Source organism: Pelophylax lessonae (genome assembly GCF_965119305.1).
Source record: "Pelophylax lessonae genome assembly, chromosome: 4".
NCBI classification, from domain to species: Eukaryota; Metazoa; Chordata; class Amphibia; order Anura; family Ranidae; genus Pelophylax; species Pelophylax lessonae.
This window is the reverse complement of record NC_138771.1, coordinates 145559326-145581981: the sequence shown is the minus strand read 5'-3', so window position 1 is coordinate 145581981 and position 22656 is coordinate 145559326. Positions and strand designations below refer to the sequence as shown.

The following is a 22656-nucleotide window of genomic DNA, read 5'->3' as shown; positions in this document are numbered from 1 at the left end:
TGGTAACCCTAGATGGGGGGGGGGGGGGGGGAGAGGGGGGTCAGGGTGAGTAGACATTGTCTCAGGCTTGGGGGTCAGTGGGAGTAAAAAATGTACATAGATCCTGTGGTCTGTAGAAGGTGGAATAGTGCCCCATTATTGGTGTCAGTGGGAGGAATAGTGCCCCATTATTGGTGTCAGCGGGAGGAATAGTGCCCCATCATTGGTGACAGTGGGAGGAATAGTGTTCCATCATTGGTGTCAGCGGGAGGAATAGTGCCCCATCATTGGTGTCAGTGGGAGGAATAGTGCCCCATCATTGGTGTCAGCGGGAGGAATAGTGCCCCATCATTGGTGACAGTGGGAGGAATAGTGTTCCATCATTGGTGACAGTGGGAGGAATAGTGCCCCATCATTGGTGTCAGTGGGAGGAATGGTGTCCCGTCATTGGTGTCAGTGGGAGGAATAGTGCCCCATCATTGGTGTCAGTGGGAGGTATAGTGCCCCATCATTGGTGAAAGTGGGAGGAATAGTGCCCCATCATTGGTGTCAGTGGGAGGAATAGTGTCCCGTCATTGGTGTCAGTGGGAGGAATAGTGCCCCATCATTGGTGTCAGTGGGAGGTATAGTGCCCCATCATTGGTGAAAGTGGGAGGAATAGTGCCCCATCATTGGTGTCAGTGGGAGGAATAGTGCCCCATCATTGGTGTCAGTGGGAGGAATAGTGTCCCATCATTGGTGTCAGTGGGAGGAATAGTGTCCCATCATTGGTGTCAGTGGGAGGAATAATGCCCCATCATTGGTGTCAGTGGGAGGTATAGTGCCCCATCATTGGTGACAGTGGGAGGAATAGTGTCCCGTCATTGGTGACAGTGGGAGGAATAGTGTCCCATCATTGGTGTCAGTGGGAGGAATAGTGCCCCATCATTGATGTCAGTGGAAGGAATAGTGCCCCATCATTGGTGTCAGTGGGAGGAATAGTGCCCCATCATTGGTGTCAGTGGGAGGTATAGTGCCCCGTTATTGGTGTCAGTGGGAGGTATAGTGCCCCGTTATTGGTGTCAGTGGGAAGAATAGTGCCCCGTTATTGGTGTCAGTGGGAGGAATAGTGCCCCGTTATTGGTGTCAGTGGGAGGAATAGTGCCCCATCATTGGTGTCAGTGGGCGGAATAGTGCCCCATTATTGGTGTCAGTGGGAGGTATAGTGCCCCATCATTGGTTTCAGTGGGAGGAATAGTGCCCCATCATTGGTGTCAGTGGAAGGAATAGTGCCCCATTATTGGTGTCAGTGGAAGGAATAGTGCCCCATTATTGGTGTCAGTGGGAGGTATAGTGCCCCATTATTGGTGTCAGTGGGAGGTATAGTGCCCCATTATTGGTGTCAGTGGGAGGTAACGTGCCCCATCATTGGTGTCAGTGGGAGGAATCGTATCCCATTATTGGTGTCAGTGGGAGGAATAGTGCCCCATTATTGGTGTCAGTGGGAGGAATAGTGCCCCATCATTGGTGTCAGTGGGAGGAATAGCGCCCCATCATTGGTGACAGTGGGAGGAATATTTCCCCATCATTGGTGTCAGTGGGAGGAATAGTGCCATATCCTTGGTATCAGTACAAGGAATAGTGCCCCACTGTTGGTATCAGTGGGAGGAACAGTGCCCCACCGCTGGTGTCAGTGGGAGGCATAGTGCTCCATCTTTGGTGTCAGTGGGAGGTAAAGTGCCCCATCATTGTCGTCAGTTGGAGGTAAAATGCCCGATCGTTGATGGCAGTGGGAGGAATAGTGCCCCATCATTGGAGTCAGTAGGAGGAATAGTGCCCCATCATTGGTGTCAGTGGGAGGTGTTGTGCACCATCATTGTTGTCATTAATATGTGTCCTTGTTTAAAAGGATGAGGTGGTAACCCTAGATGGGGGGGGGGGGGTTGTTTCCAGTGTGAGTAGACATTATCTCAGGCTTGGGGGTCAGTGGGAGTAAAAAACTTCCAAGTGCCTGTTGTCTGTAGAAGGTGGAATAGTGCCCCGTTATTGGGGTCAGTGGGAGGTATAGTGCCCCATTATTGGTGTCAGGGGGTGGAATAGTGCCCCCTTATTGGTGTCAGTGGGAGGAATAGTGCCCCGTTATTGGTGTCAGTTGGAGGTATAGTGTTCCATCATTGGAGTCAGTGGGAGGAATAGTGCCTCTTTATTGGTGTCTGTGGGAGGAATATTGCCCCATCATTGGTGTTAGTGGGGTCAGTGGGAGGAATAGTGCCCCATCATTGGTGTCAGTGGGAGAAATAGTACCGCATCATTGGTGTCAGTGGGAGAAATAGTACCGCATCATTGGTGTCAGTGGGAGAAATAGTACCCCATTATTGGTGACAGTGGGAGGAATAGTACCCCATCATTGGTGTCAGTGGGAGAAATAGTATCCCATCATTGGTGACAGTGGGAGGAATAGTTCCCCATCATTGGTGTCAGTGGGAGAAATAGTACCCCATCATTGGTGTCTGTGGGAGGAATATTGCCCCATCATTGGTGTTAGTGGGGTCAGTGGGAGGAATAGTGCCCCATCATTGGTGTCAGTGGGAGAAATAGTACCGCATCATTGGTGTCAGTGGGAGAAATAGTACCGCATCATTGGTGTCAGTGGGAGAAATAGTACCCCATCATTGGTGACAGTGGGAGGAATAGTACCCCATCATTGGTGTCAGTGGGAGAAATAGTACCCCATCATTGGTGACAGTGGGAGGAATAGTTCCCCATCATTGGTGTCAGTGGGAGAAATAGTACCCCATCATTGGTGTCAGTGGGAGGAATAGCGCCCCATCATTGGTGACAGTGGGAGGAATAGTGTCCCATCATTGGTGTCAGTGGGAGAAATAGTACCCCATCATTGGTGACAGTGGGAGAAATAGTACCCCATCATTGGTGTCAGTGGGAGAAATAGTACCCCATCATTGGTGACAGTGGGAGGAATAGTGCCATATCCTTGGTATCAGTACGAAGAATAGTGCCCCACTGTTGGTGTCAGTTGGAGGAATAATGTCTCACTGTTGGTGTCAGTTGGAGGAATAATGTCCCACTGTTGGTGTCAGTTGGAGGAATAAAGTCTCACTGTGTCGGTTGGAGGAATAGTGTCTCACTGTTGGTGTCATTTGAAGGAATAGAGCACCACTGTTGGTGTCAGTTGGAGGAATAATGTCCCACTGTTGGTGTCAGTTGGAGGAATAATGTCCCACTGCTGGTGTCATTTGAAGGAATAGAGCGCCACTGTTGGTGTCAGTTGGAGGAATAATGTCCCACTGTTGGTGTCAGTTGGAGGAATAATGTCCCACTGCTGGTGTCATTTGAAGGAATAGAGCGCCACTGTTGGTGTCAGTTGGAGGAATAATGTCCCACTGCTGGTGTCATTTGAAGGAATAGAGCGCCACTGTTGGTGTCAGTTAGAGGAATAATGTCCCACTGCTGGTGTCATTTGAAGGAATAGAGCGCCACTGTTGGTGTCGGTGAAGGAATAATGTCCCACTGTTGGTGACAGTAGGAGGAAGAATGTCCCACTGTACCTGGTGTCAGTAGGAGGAATAATGTCCCATTGTTGGTGTCAGTTGGAGGAACAATGTCCTACTGCTGAAGATGTGCAAATTTCCACGCTTTTGGACAAGGACTGGGCTGCAGCCTACCTCAAAATATAGTCCAAAGGGCTATATCATTAAATTTAGGGTAAGGTGAGGTAAATTGGCGCTGCCTTACTGGATGAGAAAAAAATATTATATATATATATATGGAAGGGGTTAACTTAATTATTCACTGGATAAAGTGCTGATGTGCGTATATAAATATATACCAAGAGTGCAATAAACACTGTAAGTAAAAATATAAAAGTGTAAAAATGACAGAAATGTTCTAGATTAAAAATCACAGTGAATGTGAACACAAAGTGATATGTGCAATAAATAAAGATAAATAACATTAATCAATATGCCAGTGAAGTAAAGCATGAATTACAAATGTCAGGTAAGAACACCAGATTAAAATAAATTAAACATCAAAAAATCCACAAAATGTGTAATAAACAGTCCATAAAGTGCTACAACGTGAAAATAGTGCTTCAGTAATATTGATAGGTGATATTCCGAGTGATCCGGGTGTTAGGTACTGGGTGAAAGAACAGTGCACCCCTCCAGTATATCCCGCACTCACCAGAGATATGCACCCCTGCAGGGGTAATAAGCCTTAGGGTAATAGCCTCTCTCCAACGATTCCTGTGTAATGGACTCGTGGGTGAAGATATCCCTGGATCGTTCCTCTCTTAAGCCCCGTACACACGCACAGATCGTCGTCATACAAATGTTCGTCTTTTCTCCCCGGGATGTCGGTGTCTGTTGAAAAGTGCAAAGACAGCACAAGGACAGCACAAGAATTTTGTCCGCAGACTTCAGCTGACTGCAGAAGTGATGTCATGTAATGGTTAACTTTCCCTGTGTTTTTTATTTTCTGAGCATGCCCAGTCTTGCAAATCTGCGGTCTGTCGGCTGATTTCTGTACTGACAGGCGAACAATCGTCCGTTCTGGTGTCTGCAGACAAAAATTTTCATGTTTGTGTAGCGGGGTTAAACATGCCTAAAGACACTGTTTGATATGTGGGAAGGAACTAGGCTCCCTCTAGTGGTAGCTGCATGGAATTTCCCGGGCTGTGACTTCCTTTTCACAAGATGAAGAAACTACATCTCCCAGGCTGCTTTGCAAGATCCAGGGTGCACGGCTGCACCGCACGGCACTATGGGGGAGGTTATTTAAAGGAAGAGAGAAGCGCGCGAAGGGGGGGGGGCCTTTCTGCGCTGGACTCTGAGGAACCAGCGAGCGAGAGTGAAGGACTGACACTGGATATTGGGCCAGAGCCTTTTAGCCTGGAGGGACGACGTGGAACCGTCCCATCTCAAGCACGAGGCACATTCCTGGAGGTCATACTGCTGTTTGCCGAGACCGGAAGTCATCCGCCAGAAGGACCCCGCGCGGCTGGCATATAGCCAAAGGACTGAGACCGCAGTGGAAGCGCGCGAAGGAGAAACTTCTGTTGGTGAGAGGGCACATGCCCAATAACTGACTTTATCTGCTGAAGAGACAGTTTTATCTACAGATAGCGGTAGCGCAGCAGGAGGTGATAAAACCCCGGGGTTTATCACCATACTCTCTCAGGAGACTCATAGACAAACAATAAGGTCTGTAAAGGAGTCGCCAGAGGCTTATCTCTCTCGCAGAAGTTATTGCTCAGTTACGCAGACACCCTGCGGTGACAACTAACAGCTCGTTGTTTTCTCTCTCTTGATCTTTATTCCTAATCTGGATTACAAATGAGCTCTATTCAATAACCTTGCTAGCGAAGATCAACAAGAAAGAAGAGAACTCTGGGGGAGGGACTCAGATAGGCCCACCTACCTGGTACTGTGTCTAGCCTTAATGCAGGAGGAGTGTGGGGGTATTCTTTTACCTTTTTAAAGCTGTTTTAAATAACCTTTTATGGACTTGTATTGTATTGTATTGTATCTCCCCTATTCAATTTGATATATAGTAAACTAAGTTTGGTTAATTACAATCTTGTGCGTTGTTCCATTGTGTCACCCAGAAGGACTACTATTCAAGAAGGTAACAAGGTATTGTTGCATAGTGAAGTATTGTATTCCAACTTGTGTATCTATTTGATAGTCCAGTCCTATTCTGGGTCAGTTGTGCCTGAGGAGGGATCGAGCCAATTTGATTGGGTTGTTAGGCAGGGTGTAGACCCAATAATATAATCAGCAGCTCCTGCGGGGGTGGTGCTACACGTGGGGGCTCGTCCGGGATTTCTACAGTCCTGCAACACAACCCTCTCAGCCCCAGAATCCCCTCCCACGCAGAAATGGATCCTGTCGCTGCTGCTGAGTGGTGCAAGGAAGAGAATGTCATAGTGGAAAATGGCCTGGTGGTTGAAATCAAGGGAGAAGCCTGGACTGAAGAAAAGCTCCTCCCTGTTTTAAGGGCACTATCCACAGACAGGAAATTCTGGGTGATTGACATAAAAACTGACACCACTGCCCCACACACGTATGCACTGTGTGAGTGGAGGAAAGGGGTCCCTGATTATTTCAATGGAAACAGTGTAAAAACTATTGACCAAACAGAACTTTTCCTGATACATCCAGGAGTTCCTACTGCGGGTCCCTCATCCACCACCCCTGGGGTATCCAGCCAAGAAAAAGGTGTCCAAGAAGGGCATCCTGAGTCATCACCTTTGTCGACTTTTAGCTCAGAACTGTGTGCTGTTCTTGGGGAGATTGTGGCAAAATGTAGTAGGGACTCCTCGAGCTATTTGATGACTGGATATAGGAAGCTCCGGACATTCTCTGGGAAACAGCCTGTGCCTTCAGCAGAAGATGGGTTCGAAGAGTGGTTAGATACCGCCACTCAGGCTTTGGAGGAATGGGAGGTACCAGAACAGCACAAGAAGCAGAGAATCACAGAGAGTTTAAGGGGACCTGCATTAGAGGCTGTACGTAATCTAAAGCTTAGCAAGAAGAACTGCACTGCACAGGATTATTTGGACATTCTGCAAGATGTGTTTGGTCGGACGGAGAACGCGGCTGAACTTCTCTACCAGTTGGACCACTGTTATCAAGAAGAGGGGGAGAAGTTGTCCGAATTCATTAAACGTCTGGATAGGATTATCCACCAGATTCTGTTAAAGAAAGGAATAGACCACCGGAAAATAGATGAGACTCGTGCACGACAGGTTCTGAAAGGGGCTCAACCTTTAGATCCCATTGCCATACTGTTACGAACTCGTCGAGATGGCGGCATTCTAAAATACCCCGATCTGATTCGAATGGTCAGAGAGGAAGAGGTTATGTTGGACAACAAGAAGAAAAGTCGGCAGTTTGACTCAACTGCCCGGGTTGGAGTGATAAGTGTGGAAGAGGGTGACTCTCAAGTTGAACTCCTAAAGACCCAAGTGTCTCAGTTGATAGAAATGGTGTCCATCCTGACTGGTCAGGTATCCACTCTACCCAAGGGGAGTATATCGGAGAGGCCAGATGAACCTGTTAGTCTCAGCACAGATCCAGAGCCACGGCCTGCAAGATTGTTAACTTGTTTCAACTGCGGGGGAGTTGGGCATGTTAGAAGGGTATGTCCCAGCTCAGGAAATGCTGCCGCGAAACCTCGCGAGCCAGCGGGAAACTTCAGAGGACACCGGTGAAGGAGTCAACCGGGTGTCCGCCAGTCTTAAGGGACTCCAGAAGTGGTGCAGGATCAGGGAAACTGAGTCAGGGGGTCAGACCCAAATATAATACCCCCAGTTCTAGACTCCGGGTTACTGAGGGAAGGAAAGTCAATGCACACCGGGTTCAGCGGGGGCCCAGATCAAGGAAGAAAAAGGAGAAGAGGGCCAGGGTACAGAGAACTGAATCAGACAACCAGGCTACATCAAGAGAATTCCCAACTAACTTGGTCGGGCCCTCCCCAGTGGTCTCGGTTCAGGTGGAAGGAATTTACACAAGAGCCCTCCTTGACACAGGGGCCCAGGTGACTCTTTTGTATAGAGACTTCTATGATAAATATCTTACCCATCTACCTTTGCAGAAGTTGGAAGATCTGGAGATATGGGGTATTGGGACCCAAAGTTTTCCCTATGACGGGTATCTGCCAATCAAGTTGACCTTTGATCCATCAGTGGCTGGTGAAGCGGAAACCTTCGACACCTTAGCGGTGGTCTGTCCTCGTCCACCAGGGGCCAACAAAAGCTCTCTCATCGTAGGAACAAACACTGACCTGGTAAGGCGCCTTCTGATACAACTGGTCCAGGGACAAGATGCTCAGGCGCCAAGGATCCATCCCATGCTACGGCAGGCCTACCAACGATTAGTGTTGGAGCAAGAGACCCCCGCAGAAGGAGTTGGACGACTCTGGAAGCTGGATAGAGCAGAAAAGGTCTTACAGCCAGGAGAGGTGGCCTGTTTTAAGGCTTCTGTTAAACTCACATGGCAACAGCCGGGTCCCTTCATTATCTTTGAATCAGGTCAAAAGGAGAGACAGAGAGGGATAGAAGTGATCCCTGAGGTGATCCCTTTGAAGGTGTTACAGGAAAACCGTGGAAGGGTTTTAGTGAGTGTCAGAAACACCTCTATTACACCAGTGAAGGTACCGGCCAGAGTGCTCCTGGGCCAAGTCAACCCGGCTACCCCAGTTGCCCCCATTGATTTCAAAGAAAAGGAACAGGGTGAAGCGGTTATAGAGGAGCTTTGCTCTGGAAACGCTGCCCTCCCGCCGGAATGGGTGAAGAGGGCCAAGGCACAACTTGCTCGATGTAGGGAAATATTCTCTAAGGACGAGTTTGACGTGGGATGTGCCAGGAGCGCTACTCATAAGATCCGCCTGAGTGAGGACAAGCCTTTCAGGGAGAGAGTCCGGCGAGTCCCCTTAGGTGACTTAGAAGATCTACGTCAACAGCTGGCAGAGCTCAAAAAGATCGGGATTATCCGAGAATCCAGGAGCCCGTATGCTTCCCCGATAGTGGTAGTCCGGAAGAAAAATGGATCTTTGAGGCTTTGTATCGACTACCGAACGCTGAACAGAAGAACCATCCCAGACCAGTATACCACTCCTCGAATCGAAGATGCCCTACAGAGTCTGTCAGGGGCGAAGTGGTTCAGTGTGATGGACTTAAAGAGTGGGTATTATCAGATCCCCATGCACCCTGAAGATCGGGAGAAAACAGCCTTCATCACCCCTGTGGGGTTCTTTGAGTTCAATCGCATGCCTCAGGGGTTGTCCGGGGCCCCTGCTACCTTCCAAAGGCTGATGGAGAGGACCGTTGGAGATATGAATTTGATAGAGGTACTGGTATACTTGGATGATGTTATCGTGTTTGGCAGAACTTTAGAAGAACATGAGGAGAGGTTGGAAAAGGTCTTGAAGAGGCTACATGAAGAAGGTCTGAAACTTTCTCCTGAGAAGTGCCAATTCTATCAGTCCTCGGTCCATTACCTGGGCCATATCGTGTCTGAAGAAGGGGTGGCCACTGACCCGGACAAGCTGGATGCTGTTGCTTCCTGGCCGAGACCCACAAATGTGACCGAACTCCGGTCATTCTTGGGCTTTTGCTCCTATTACAGGAGGTTTGTGGAGGGGTTCGCCCAGATTGCCCGACCCCTAAATGAGCTCCTGAAGAATGAAGAAGATGATGTCCCTGAGTTGGTAAAGCCGGCGAAGTCCACCATAGGCCCCCGGAAGGCTAAGGAATCCATCCAGGATCAGTGGACCCCGGAATGCGAAGGGGCCTTTGTCCAGCTGAAGGAAACCCTAACCACTGCCCCTGTGTTGGCCTATGCGGACCCCACAAAACCATATGAACTGCATGTTGATGCCAGCCGAGATGGGCTGGGGGGGGTACTTTATCAGGAGCATGAGGGTCATCTGCGACCTGTTGCCTATGTGAGCAGAAGCCTATTGCCTGCTGAAAGGAATTATCCTACTCACAAACTTGAATTCTTGGCCTTGAAGTGGGCAGTGGTTGACAAATTGAAAGACTACCTGTACGGAGCTGAATTCATTGTCAAGACAGATAATAATCCCCTCACCTATCTGTTGACTACGGCCAAGCTGGATGCAACAGGACATCGATGGTTGGCTGCCCTCTCTAGCTTCAATTTTAGCCTGAAGTATCGGCCAGGAATCGGAAATAGGGATGCAGATGCCCTATCCAGAAGGTTGCATGTTCCACAGGAACCTGCGGAAGAATGGACTCATTTGGCTCCAGAAGGGGTGCGTGCCCTATATCAGGGAACTGAATTTCGATCCCGAGGAGGGTCAAGAGCAGAAGAGATTGGGGTTTCGGCTATCGGAGTACCCAAATGCTACTGCCAGGTGACCCAAGTTGAAGGGGAGGGTTTGCCCCGGCTGTCCAAAAGGGACTTGCGGAAGGAGCAGTTGGAAGACCCTTTGGGAAAACTTCTCTTGGAAGCTCTGGAGATCCAGAGCCCTGAGTTGCTTCTAACTGACTCCCCTCAGGGGGCCCGTCTGTTGCATAGAGAGTGGACCCGGTTACAGAACAGAGAAGGAGTGGCCTACCGGAGAGGTCCATCTGAAGATCTGGAGGAGAAGTGGCAACTGTTCTTACCAGCTAAATACAGAGAGGGAGTTCTGGCCGCTCTTCATGATAATCATGGCCATCTGGGGCCCGAAAGAACCTTTCAGCTTGTCAGGGACAGGTTCTACTGGCCTTGTATGAGGGCCGAAGTTGAAGGATACTGTCACTCTTGTGTCCGGTGTATACAGAGGAAGACTCTGCCACGTCAAGCAGCCCCAATGGGCCATCTACAAAGTCAGGGACCCATGGAGCTGGTGTGCATTGATTTCCTTTGCTTAGAGCCTGATCTGAGTGGCCAGGGGAATGTCCTTGTGGTAACAGACCATTTTACCAGATATGCTCAAGCATTCCCAACAAGGGATCAGAAGGCCTCAACGGTAGCCAAAGTTCTTGTAGAGAAGTTCTTTGTACATTATGGGTTACCACAACGCCTCCATTCTGATCAGGGAAGGGACTTTGAAAGCAGACTGATCAAGAGACTGTTAGATATGTTAGGCATTCAAAAGACTAGAACCACTCCCTACCATCCACAGGGGGATGCCCAGCCTGAACGATTTAACAGGACTCTTTTGGATATGTTGGGGACTTTGAGCTCAGAGAAGAAACAGCATTGGGGCAAGCACGTAGCTGCCATTGTGCATGCCTACAACAGCACTGTCAGTGATGCTACTGGATATTCCCCTTATCGGCTGATGTTTGGAAGGGAGGCTCGGTTGCCAGTGGATTTGGCCTTTGGCATTTCGCCTGATCATACCTCTTCAGCATCGCATAGAGGATATGTGGACCGACTGCGGAAGAGTCTGAAAGCGGCCTATGACAAGGCTCAGGCCACATCTGATCAACGTGGACTGCGGAATAAAAAAAATTTCGACCTAAAAGTTCGGATCCATGACCTGCAACCAGGGGACAGGGTTTTGTTGAGAAACTTGGGTGTCCCGGGAAAACACAAGTTGGCAGACCGCTGGAAGTCCCAACCTTATGTTATCTGCAAGCAACTGCCAAACCTTCCTGTGTACCAAATTCGGCCTGAAGGAAGTGTGGGTCCATTGAAGGCTTGGCATCGGAACCATTTGCTGCCTCTCTCTGAAGCGGTTCGTATGCCCCCTGTGGAAGACGTGTCAGAGGCCCCTTCGACTTCTCGCCGGTCCAGACCAGTTACCAGATCTCAGACGACGCTCCCAGATGAGGGAGAGGGAAGTTCTCCATCTGAAGATTTGGAAGATGAAGAGGAGGTACCCGACTGGTTGTGGTCATCTCAGTTGCCAGAACCCACACCTGCCTCCCTGTCTTCATCTGACTTGGCTGATAGAGGAGCCCTTCGGGCAGAAGCCCCTGAATTCATACCCTTTCATATGCTTCCAGAAGAAGCAGCTGAGGATGAAGATCCTGAGGAGGAGGTTGCACCCTTCTCTGAAGAAGAACTGACCTCTCTTGAACCATCAGGTTCCTCTGTGTTGGAACATGAGGAGGGGGACATTGAAGAATCCTCAGAAGTGCCTGATCCTAGCACCTCTGAGAGCATGCCTCCACGGGAACAGAGGGAAAGGAGAGTCATTCACCCACCTAAGAGACTGACCTATGATCAATTGGGTGAATGTTCGGAAGAAGCTGTTTTTACCTCCAAAAGATCTCCTGACCAGCCTAGTTCCTCCACTGTAGATTTGGTGGGGGACAACCCTAGCTCACCCCCAGGCACAACTGTACAAGCCACCCAAGTTTTGGGGGGTCTGTGAGAGATCATGAGAACAAAGTATTGAAGTAGAAAACGTTTGCATTTAAGTTTGTACATAAGGATATTGGGTTTGGCCATTATAATAAGCACAGTTTTTGATGTTCACAATTTGGTTTACTTTGTGAGTTAATGTTTGCGCACATTTTGTTGCTCTGACCTCACTATATGTTTTCTTTTTCTTTCTCACCTTTTGATGTTTTTTTTTCAACACAAACTTTAAGATGTAAGTGTTTAAGAAATTGCAAAGGCACATGTGCTTTTTAAAGGAGCACTATATAAAAGCACTAGAAATCAGCACTATATTAACACTGTAGAAATCACTTATTTGTTTATTAATTGCACTTTATCGTTTTACTGTTGCACTGCTATTAGAATACAAAATTGGATGTATTCAGATTGATTTATTTCAGCAAAATGTTAATGTTTTTGTTGTATAATGCCAACCTATGCACTAGGGTACATACTGTTGACCTCTTTGGGGACCAAAGTTTCTCAAGTGGGGGGAGTGTGTAGCGGGGTTAAACATGCCTAAAGACACTGTTTGATATGTGGGAAGGAACTAGGCTCCCTCTAGTGGTAGCTGCATGGAATTTCCCGGGCTGTGACTTCCTTTTCACAAGATGAAGAAACTACATCTCCCAGGCTGCTTTGCAAGATCCAGGGTGCACGGCTGCACCGCACGGCACTATGGGGGAGGTTATTTAAAGGAAGAGAGAAGCGCGCGAAGGGGGGGGGCCTTTCTGCGCTGGACTCTGAGGAACCAGCGAGCGAGAGTGAAGGACTGACACTGGATATTGGGCCAGAGCCTTTTAGCCTGGAGGGACGACGTGGAACCGTCCCATCTCAAGCACGAGGCACATTCCTGGAGGTCATACTGCTGTTTGCCGAGACCGGAAGTCATCCGCCAGAAGGACCCCGCGCGGCTGGCATATAGCCAAAGGACTGAGACCGCAGTGGAAGCGCGCGAAGGAGAAACTTCTGTTGGTGAGAGGGCACATGCCCAATAACTGACTTTATCTGCTGAAGAGACAGTTTTATCTACAGATAGCGGTAGCGCAGCAGGAGGTGATAAAACCCCGGGGTTTATCACCATACTCTCTCAGGAGACTCATAGACAAACAATAAGGTCTGTAAAGGAGTCGCCAGAGGCTTATCTCTCTCGCAGAAGTTATTGCTCAGTTACGCAGACACCCTGCGGTGACAACTAACAGCTCGTTGTTTTCTCTCTCTTGATCTTTATTCCTAATCTGGATTACAAATGAGCTCTATTCAATAACCTTGCTAGCGAAGATCAACAAGAAAGAAGAGAACTCTGGGGGAGGGACTCAGATAGGCCCACCTACCTGGTACTGTGTCTAGCCTTAATGCAGGAGGAGTGTGGGGGTATTCTTTTACCTTTTTAAAGCTGTTTTAAATAACCTTTTATGGACTTGTATTGTATTGTATTGTATCTCCCCTATTCAATTTGATATATAGTAAACTAAGTTTGGTTAATTACAATCTTGTGCGTTGTTCCATTGTGTCACCCAGAAGGACTACTATTCAAGAAGGTAACAAGGTATTGTTGCATAGTGAAGTATTGTATTCCAACTTGTGTATCTATTTGATAGTCCAGTCCTATTCTGGGTCAGTTGTGCCTGAGGAGGGATCGAGCCAATTTGATTGGGTTGTTAGGCAGGGTGTAGACCCAATAATATAATCAGCAGCTCCTGCGGGGGTGGTGCTACATTTGCAAGAAAGACTCTTGTCCGCGGATTGTGTGCAGACAGCTGTCGGAGGCACCATACTAACACGCGTACAATCGGCAGATCCTTCGTCCGCCGACGTTTGTATGACAACGATCTGTGCGTGTGTACGGGGCTTTACACTGCCCTGCTGAGAGGAACGATCCAGGGATATCTTCACCCACGAGTCAATATTACTGAAGCACTATTTTCACGTTGTAGCACTTTATGGACTGTTTATTACACATTTTGTGGATTTTTTGATGTTTAATTTATTTTAGTCTGGTGTTCTTACCTGACATTTGTAATTCATACTTTACTTCACTGGCACATTGATTAATGTTATTTATCTTTATTTATTGCACATATCACTTTGTGTTCACATTCACTGTGGTTTTTAATCTAGAACATTTCTGTCATTTTTACACTTTTATATTTTTACTTACAGTGTTTATTGCACTCTTGGTATATATTTATATACGCACATCAGCACTTTATCCAGTGAATAATTAAGTTAACCCCTTCCATATATATATATATATATATATATATATATATATATATATATATATAATAATTTTTTCTCATCCAGTAAGGCAGCGCCAATTTACCTCATCTTACCCTACAATGTCCCACTGCTGGTGTCATTTGAAGGAATAGAGCGCCACTGTTGGTGTCAGTGGAGGAATAATGTCCCACTGTTGGTGTCAGTGGAGGAATAATGTCCCACTGTTGGTGTCAGTGGAGGAATAATGTCCCACTGTTGGTGTCAGTAGGAGGAGTGCATGCAGGAGTTTTGGTGCACTTTCTGAAAGCGCACCAAAACCGCGGGACCTATCAGAAGTCTATGGAAAAACGTAGCTAACCAACACAAAAAAAGCAGGTTAGCTGTTCTTTGTCCAAAACGCAAGAGAACAATGTAAGACCACCCAAAGAAAAAAAGAGAGGGGGATAATCGCATTGGAATGCATAACAAAGCGCATGCAGCAACGCAGTTTGGGAAGCAGAAATTGTGGTGTGATCCGGCCTTAAGATCATTAATTTGCCCGCAGCTAACCTTCTGACCCGCAGCTCACCTTCTAACCCCCAGCTAACCTGACCTGCAGCTAACCCTCTGACCTGCAGCTAACCTTCTAACACGCAGCTAACCTTTTGACCCGCAGCTCACCTTCTAACATGCAGCTAACCTTCTGACCAGCAGCTAACCTTCTGACCCGCAGCTAACCTTCTGACCTGCAGCTAACCTTCTGACCCGCAGCTAACCTTCTGACCCGCAGCTAACCTTCTGACCTGCAGCTAACCTTCTGACCCGCAGCTAACCTTCTGACCTGCAGCTAACCTTCTGACCCGCAGCTAACCTTCTGACCTGCAGCTAACCTTCTGACCCGCAGCTAACCTTCTGACCTGCAGCTAACCTTCTGACCTGCAGCTAACCTTCTAACACGCAGCTAACCTTCTGACCTGCAGCTAACCTTCTAACATGCAGCTAACCTTCTGACCTGCAGCTAACCTTCTAACATGCAGCTAACCTTCTGACCCGCAGCTAACCTTCTAACATGCAGCTAACCTTCTGACCTGCAGCTAACCTTCTGACCCGCAGCTAACCTTCTGACCTGCAGCTAACCTTCTAACATGCAGCTAACCTTCTGACCTGCAGCTAACCTTCTGACCTGCAGCTAACCTTCTAACATGCAGCTAACCTTCTGACCTGCAGCTAACCTTCTAACATGCAGCTAACCTTCTGACCCGCAGCTAACCTTCTGACCTGCAGCTAACCTTCTAACATGCAGCTAACCTTCTGACCTGCAGCTAACCTTCTGACCTGCAGCTAACCTTCTAACATGCAGCTAACCTTCTGACCTGCAGCTAACCTTCTAACATGCAGCTAACCTTCTGACCTGCAGCTAACCTTCTGACCTGCAGCTAACCTTTTAACATGCAGCTAACCTTCTGACCCGCAGCTAACCTTCCGACCTGCAGCTCACCTTCTGACCTGCGTGTGACCTTCCTATAAATAGCATCTGCCTTCTATGTGCTGCTTTTGCATTCCCGTTGAATTGTATGGGGAGGAAAGCAAAGTCACTGACCTGGGGCCCTTAGGTAAACCAATCAGTCATGATTTTTGCTTGGCAACTTTGTAGATTATACAAATCTCCATCCTATGTTCAAGAGAATAAAAAAAAAAATAGCAGATCAGCTTGATTTCCTATTCAGTTCGTCTATCTGTATAAAATCAACTAGAGATGGAAAATGGAAACAGGACTGAGGCAGCAGGCTGACAGCTCCGCTGTTCCACAACTAAACACTAGAGGGCGCAATGGGTCCTTTAGAAAACCACGGAAGAATCCCGTCGGCCCCTTCTGTGCAAGTTACGGAGCGCCATCTTGGTACGCCCATCTCCCAGCCATCTTACCACACCCAGATCCTGTCAACTGATTGGTGGAATTCGAAGCGTGAGAAAGCAGTGAACTGGGCGGGAAAAACAAAAATGGCGTATTGGAGGTTGCTGTGACCAGGAAACGAGGAACGGCTTTTATTTCTGTTATATTGTTTGTAAGCTGGAGCAGCGTGTGACAAAGGTGAGGAGAGGGGAATGAGCGGTGAATGAGATAGGATGGGAATGAATGTTTGGTGGTGTGGGGAGATATTAGGAGGCTCATTGACCTCCATGGGTTCGTATTGTTCCCATAATGAGTACATCACCGAGTATAACAGTCACCTTCTATAAAGAGGACCTGTCATGAGGTTCCCTCCATGGCTGATCTCCATTGGAAATGTTCCCTGGGGTTATTATTATTTTACCTCAATCCTCTGAGTGACCAAGGCGCTGTCAGGACAGAGCAGCGCATTCACCTGAACGCGCGACAAACGCCAACGCAGCGCTTACATCGTTTTTGGCAGCGCTTTTGTAATGCATGTTTTGGTGCGCAGCAAAACGTGTTTGCTCGCTACTTTTGGGGTGTCTGTAGGAAATAATGGCACAAGTGCGATGCTTGTTTTCGGGAAACGCGCAAGGAAATGTGTTCCCAGAATGCAAAGCCTAAGGGGGTCATTCTCATCAGCGGGCGCACGTTTAGCGCGTCCAGTGCAGCGCTGTATCTCAGCATGAGATGTGCAGAAAAATGCAGCGCGTCCCATGTTCCGTCAGCACGCCAGCAGCGGCTTGGTGTGATGTAAACAAAGCGGACATCGGGACCATCGCCCTGTCTGCACTTTAGGACTGCTGTACCTGTGGGATACGCAGAGGAAAAAAGACCCCGACCTTATTTCTAAAAACGCACCTGCGGGGCAGCAACGCAGATCAACGTGATGCTGCGTCACCATGCGCTTTCACACTCGCACTGCGTTTTCAGATGCATGGAAGTGTCATTATGAAATAATGGAAACCCTGCATCTGGTAAATATGTTCACCTTTAAAAAAAAAAAAAATACACGTTTTCTGTTTTTGCACGTAAAAAAAAAAAATATGCATTTACAGTAAACCCCCGCTCCATCGCGGTTCAGTTTTTGCGGTCCCGGTTTATTGGGTTTTTTTTTTTTTTTTGTAGTGTTATTTTACTATATAAATCATTAAAAATGAAATATTTTTGTGTTTTCCATAGCTCTTGCTCTGTCTCTCAGTATCTTTTATGTGTTTAAATGAGTTTCTATTGTGTTTAAAGACCTTAAAATGCTTTTACACGTACAGTGACAGTAAAAAAAACATGCCTACAATGCATTTTAATAGGGTTTTTCTATTTCGCGGATTTTCACTTTTTGCGGCTGGGTCCGAAACGTAACTCCCGCAATGGAGGGGGGTTTAACTGTATTTTTTGTCCTGGACCTGTTATGCACACTGAATGTTATAAAAACGCAGCAAGCTGTAGAATGAGTCTTGCAGCAGCATTTTTAAGCTTTTTCTTAGCTGAACTATGCTGCCACAAAAGCCTATGGCTCAAAAAACACTGCTAAACGTCAAATAGTCTCATTTTTCAGCTTTTGTCAGAGTAAGAATGTTTTTACAGCTGAAAAACAAAAACTCCTCTTAAAACCCATTCGTTCGGGGGGAGGGTTTCCAGCCAGAAAATGCCCCTACCAAAAAACGCTGTTAACAGCCTATGTGTACATGGACCCAGGATAACATGCAGAGGAGTTTACTGGCTACAGAAAAAAAAGGCTGAAGTCAAAAACGGGCCTAAAGCATTGCACTCACAATCAGCAGATCATAGGTGTAATGCCATGGTCCTGCAGACTGTTTATCTGTCTGGCTGTACTTCTGATAGAGACAAGGCTCTGTGACCCAACAGCACCATGGTAGTTAAAGAGGAAGTAAACCCTCCTCTGACACTTGTACCTATAGGTAAGCCTATGATAAGGCTTACCTATAGGTACTGTAAATATCTCCTAAACATGTACCGTTTAGGAGATATTTACCTTACATGCAGCCAGTGATGTCACTGGTGCATGCGCTCTGAAGGAACGTCCGCTCGTGCCGTTCCTTCAGAGCCCCGTGCTGTGACCGTCGGCCCCCGCGCGCGTGCATGACGTCACCGCGGCTCCGGCCAATCAGATGGCCGGATGCCGCGATCCCAGAAGACGGGCGACTGGACATGTCGCCCGTCATAGAGGTAAGCGAGCGGCACGGCGGGGGCTCGTTTTAAGGTAAGTATATGATAATGAGCTAGTATGCGATGCATACTAGCTCATTATGTCTTTCTCTTTCAGGATGGAAACACCTCTTTAATTACAACCTCTTTAATTGAGAACTACAAGCCGAACGCTGCAAAGGCTGTCTAACCTTGTAGTTTTCCTGTTTAGTGCCGGGTCACACTTGTGCGATGTGGGAAGGCTGCGAATTTGCAGCCTGTTCCCGCATCGCGAACGCACATCTGGCAGTTCACACTGCCATATGCGATACGCAGGGGGTGTCAATTAGATGTTAACGACACCCCCAGTTTGATCGCATATCGCAGTGCAATCTGACAGTTCGCACAGGATCGGATCGCACAAGTGTGAACCACTGTGCGATCCGATCCTAATGCAGCTGAAAAAAAGGGTCATGTGCGGGTGCAGTGTGAATTTCAGCCATACAAAGTGTATAGCTGAATTCGCACTGCACATCCGATCGCATGTAATGAAGGAGCAGTGCGATCGCCGCACTCGCTATAGTGTGAACCGGCACTTACAGAACACTGTGAATGGATGATGCGGGATTTTTTTGCAGATTGTGACAGCTTGATCCCCTGCTAGCTGTCAGTGCGGGGGAGCAGGGCATCTGTAACGTGTTACAAAAGGTGAACTTATCCTTTAACCACTTCTGGACCGGAAGATTTTTTCCCCCTTAATGACCAGGCCATATTCTGCGTTTCAAAACTGCGTTATTTTAACGGACAATTGCGCGGTCGTGCAACACTACCCAAATAAAATTGACGTCCTTTTTTTTTCCCCACAACGGCTTTCTTTTGGTGGTATTTGATCAAATGTGCGACTTTTATTTTTTGCGCTGTAAACAAAACAAGAGTGACAATTCTGAAAAAAAAAATATATATATTTTTCACATTCTGCTACATAACATTCTCAAAAAAAAAAATAAATAAATCAGAATTTAACATTTTAGGCCAATTTGTTTTCTGCTACATATTTTTGCAATAAGCGTATTTAGATTGGTTTGCACAAAAGTAATCGGGTCTACTAACTACGAGAGAGTATTTTTTTTTTTTTTTATATATTTTCTGGGACTGCGACATTGTGGCGGACAGATCGGGCCCCTGACTGGGGGACCAGTGACATTACTACAGTAATCAGTGCTAAAAATATGCACTATTACTGTAATAATGACACTGGCAGGGAAGGGGGTAACACAGTAAGTGATCAAGGGGTTAAATGTGTACCTAGGGAGTGTTTCTAACTGTTGGGGGGTGTGGCTTGTGAAATGATCAGAGACCTGTGTTCCTATATAGAAGGATCACAGGAGCGCTGTGATCATTGCAGAGAGAACGGTCAGCTGTGTTTACAACAGCTCAGCGTTCTCTCTCTGTGGGGAGCGATCGCGGGTGTCAATCGGAGCCGCCTGCCCCTTGCATTGGCATCCCCGCTGCCGAGTGCCGTCGGCGGCGCAGGCTCGCCCTCTAGCTGCAGGTGCGTGACAGCGGCAGGCAATCGGGAAGTGGTTAAAGAGCAATGTTATGGTTGCTGGATTAGGGGTGCACTGAAACCTTTTTTTAAGAACGAGTACCAATTCTTTTTCTCATACTTATACCAATTAATACTACCTATATGTAAACAAATGTGCAGTGCTAATGTGGGATATGTAATGAAAACACAATGCTATAAATATGCAGTATTTACAAATAATGCAACAATAATGAACAAATACTGCAATAGGTGCTAATAAATGTGAACAGCCAAAGTGATGGCTAAATCAAAATCAATAGTCCATAGTGTTCTTAATCCAGAGAATGGAATATTAATCTGTGGAAAGTGCAGTGTGCCTAAACAGTCACCAAATTCAGAAAAAAAGGAAGGCACAATGGCTACATGTTCTCCTCGAGTGAAGTGATAACAGTACATCTCAAATGAAGAAAGCGATGCTTGCAATGTGTTCCCCCTCCACCTTTCCAATGCACTCACCAGAAGTCAGCCCTAAGGGGCCTAAACACTGGAATCTTGGCCACCGTATTCCTGTGCTCAGGAATGGCGATCGTATTATGTGAGTTTATGGCCTTTGTTTTTTTACATGTAATATTTTAAATCTTTTTAAATAAATACTGCACCATATTAACACTTTTCTCTCTGTTTGGCGAACTTTTTTGCAGCCTATCCAGGACACAGCTACCGTATTTTCCGGGGTATAAGACAACTTTTGAACCTCATAAAATCCCAAAGGTAAGTAAGTGTCTTTCTGTGCCCTATTCATCAGCAAGGTACCGTAAATGTATTCTCTTATAAATCTCCAAGGTATTGTAAGTATTACCGGTAGATGTATAATCTCTCAATGCGCTGGCTGTGTGGGAATCCTGTACAGGTGTACCGTAGCTTCGGCTACATACAGTATACCGCACTGAGCCAATCACAGGGATTGATGTAGTCTATTGTTGAATGCAAAGCCTGCTTGGATTGGCGGAGTCAGAGAGGCGGGATGATGTTACTCTGACTCCACCAATCCGAGCAGGCTTTTCATTCAATAATAGAATACATTGCTCACCGTGATTGGCTCAGCGTGGTATAGCCTAAGCTATGGTACATACGGTATACCGGTACAGGATTCCCGCACAGCCAGCGCCTTAAGAGATGATACATCTACCGGTAATACTTACAATATCTTGGAGATTTAGGCTTTATGTACATGGGACGTTGTTAAAAGTCCCTTGAATGTTGTGTCGCGTTTGTACCCGCGTTTAGCGGGCGTTTGCGTTTTAAAACCAGTTCCTAGAGGTAAAAAAAATCATTCCCCTAAATGGAAAAACGCGAGCGCTAAACGCGGGTCATCACGTTCGGCCGCGTTTTTTGCGTTTGAAACACCAGGAAACACACGTTCGAACGCAAATAATTGCTTTCCAAAAAACGTCCCTGAACTCAACTGCCTGCAAATGACTGTAAACGACCCTGTGTACATGGACAGATAAGATAACATAGAGGTGCGTTCAGGGGCTTCTGAAAAAAACGCCCAACTGCTCCTAAACGGCCGTTTACACGTTGCAGTGTACATGGACCCTTATAAGAGAATACATTTACGGTACCTTGCAGATGAATAGGGCACAGACACAGCCAGGACTTTCATAGATTACACTTGCTTACCTTTGGGATTTTTATACTTTGCGTATATGGTGTTGCCTTGCTTTGCTTCGGAAGGGGGGTAGTCTCATACGGCGAGTATAGCCCACAACCTATGTTTTAACTTGAAAAGTAGGGGAGTAGTCTTATATGGTACTGTGAGTGGTCTCCCCAGCTGCCGCACCAGCCCCTAGCCGGATTGGATGCAAGCCGTTCACGCATATGATTTCCTGACACAGTGACTGTGTGAATGGTCTCACTAGTTGCCGCACCAGCCCATAGCCGGATTGGATGCAAGGCGTTTACGCATATTATTTCCTGACACAGTGACTGTGTGAGTGGTCTCACTAGTTGCTGCACCAGCTCCTAGCCGGATTGGATGCAAGGCGTTTACATTAGATTTCTGGTAAATGCATTGGAACGGTGGAGGGGGAACACATTGCAAGCATCGCTTTCTTCATTTGAGATGTTCTGTTATCACTTCACTCGAGGAGAACATGTAGCCATTGTGCCTTCCTTTTTTTCTGAATTTGGTGACTGTTTAGGCACACTGCACTTTCCACAGATTAATATTCCATTCTCTGGATTAAGAACACTATGGACTATTGATTTTGATTTAGCCATCACTTTGGCTGTTGTTCATTTATTAGCACCTATTGCAGTATTTGTTCTGATATATTGCATATTTATAGCATTGTGTTTTCATTACATATCACACTTTAGCGCTGCACATTTGTTAACATATTTCTTTGAAATTAATTTATTCACATTTTGGTACTAACTTTTGTCTACACATCACCAGCGCTCACTTTTATATGCCTAGAATTAATACTACCTATTTTTAGTGTCAATGACGGTGGTTTTTTTTTGTGATGATCGAAAAATTATTCTATTTTTTTTTTTTTTCTTTTAATAAATCTGAAGAAATGTTGCAGTAAAATCGGGTTCACATGTGTGGTCTGGCTTTGACAACGGAATTTGATGCAACTTTGTTCAGTGTATGACCATGGAAATCACACCTGAATCGGGCTCAAAACCGCACTGGACTCTTGAAAAACACTCTGTGGCTGGCCCACGCATATGTGAAACGACTCATTTGAAAAGGCTCCAAATTCACATGTAGTTCAAAATGCATCCAATTCGCATACATGTGAACCGGGTCCTAAAGGAGTTCCACCCAAAAATGAAAAGCTCCGCTTATCTGCTTCACCCAATTGGAGGATGGTGGCTACCCTGTGCAAAACCACTCTACTCTAATATCAGAGTAAATGAAGCTTTACTTTGGTTTTACAGTGGAATTTTTGGTTGTCATGTTTTTCATACACAGGTCTAGTGTGTTGCTGGAAGAATTTGAGTCCTATAATTGT

The 22656-nt window shown here is 46.8% G+C and overlaps 1 protein-coding gene across 1 annotated transcript in view; it reads left to right on the top strand.

Moving 5' to 3' along the window:
- The first annotated feature begins 15983 nt into the window (after positions 1 to 15983).
- NCAPH2 (non-SMC condensin II complex subunit H2) overlaps positions 15984 to 22656 on the top strand; it is a 65265-nt gene continuing 58592 nt past the window's right edge. The window contains exon 1 of the mRNA XM_082255654.1: positions 15984 to 16116. The gene's annotated coding sequence lies outside the window, so the exon portion shown is untranslated. The remainder of the gene's footprint in view (positions 16117 to 22656) is intronic.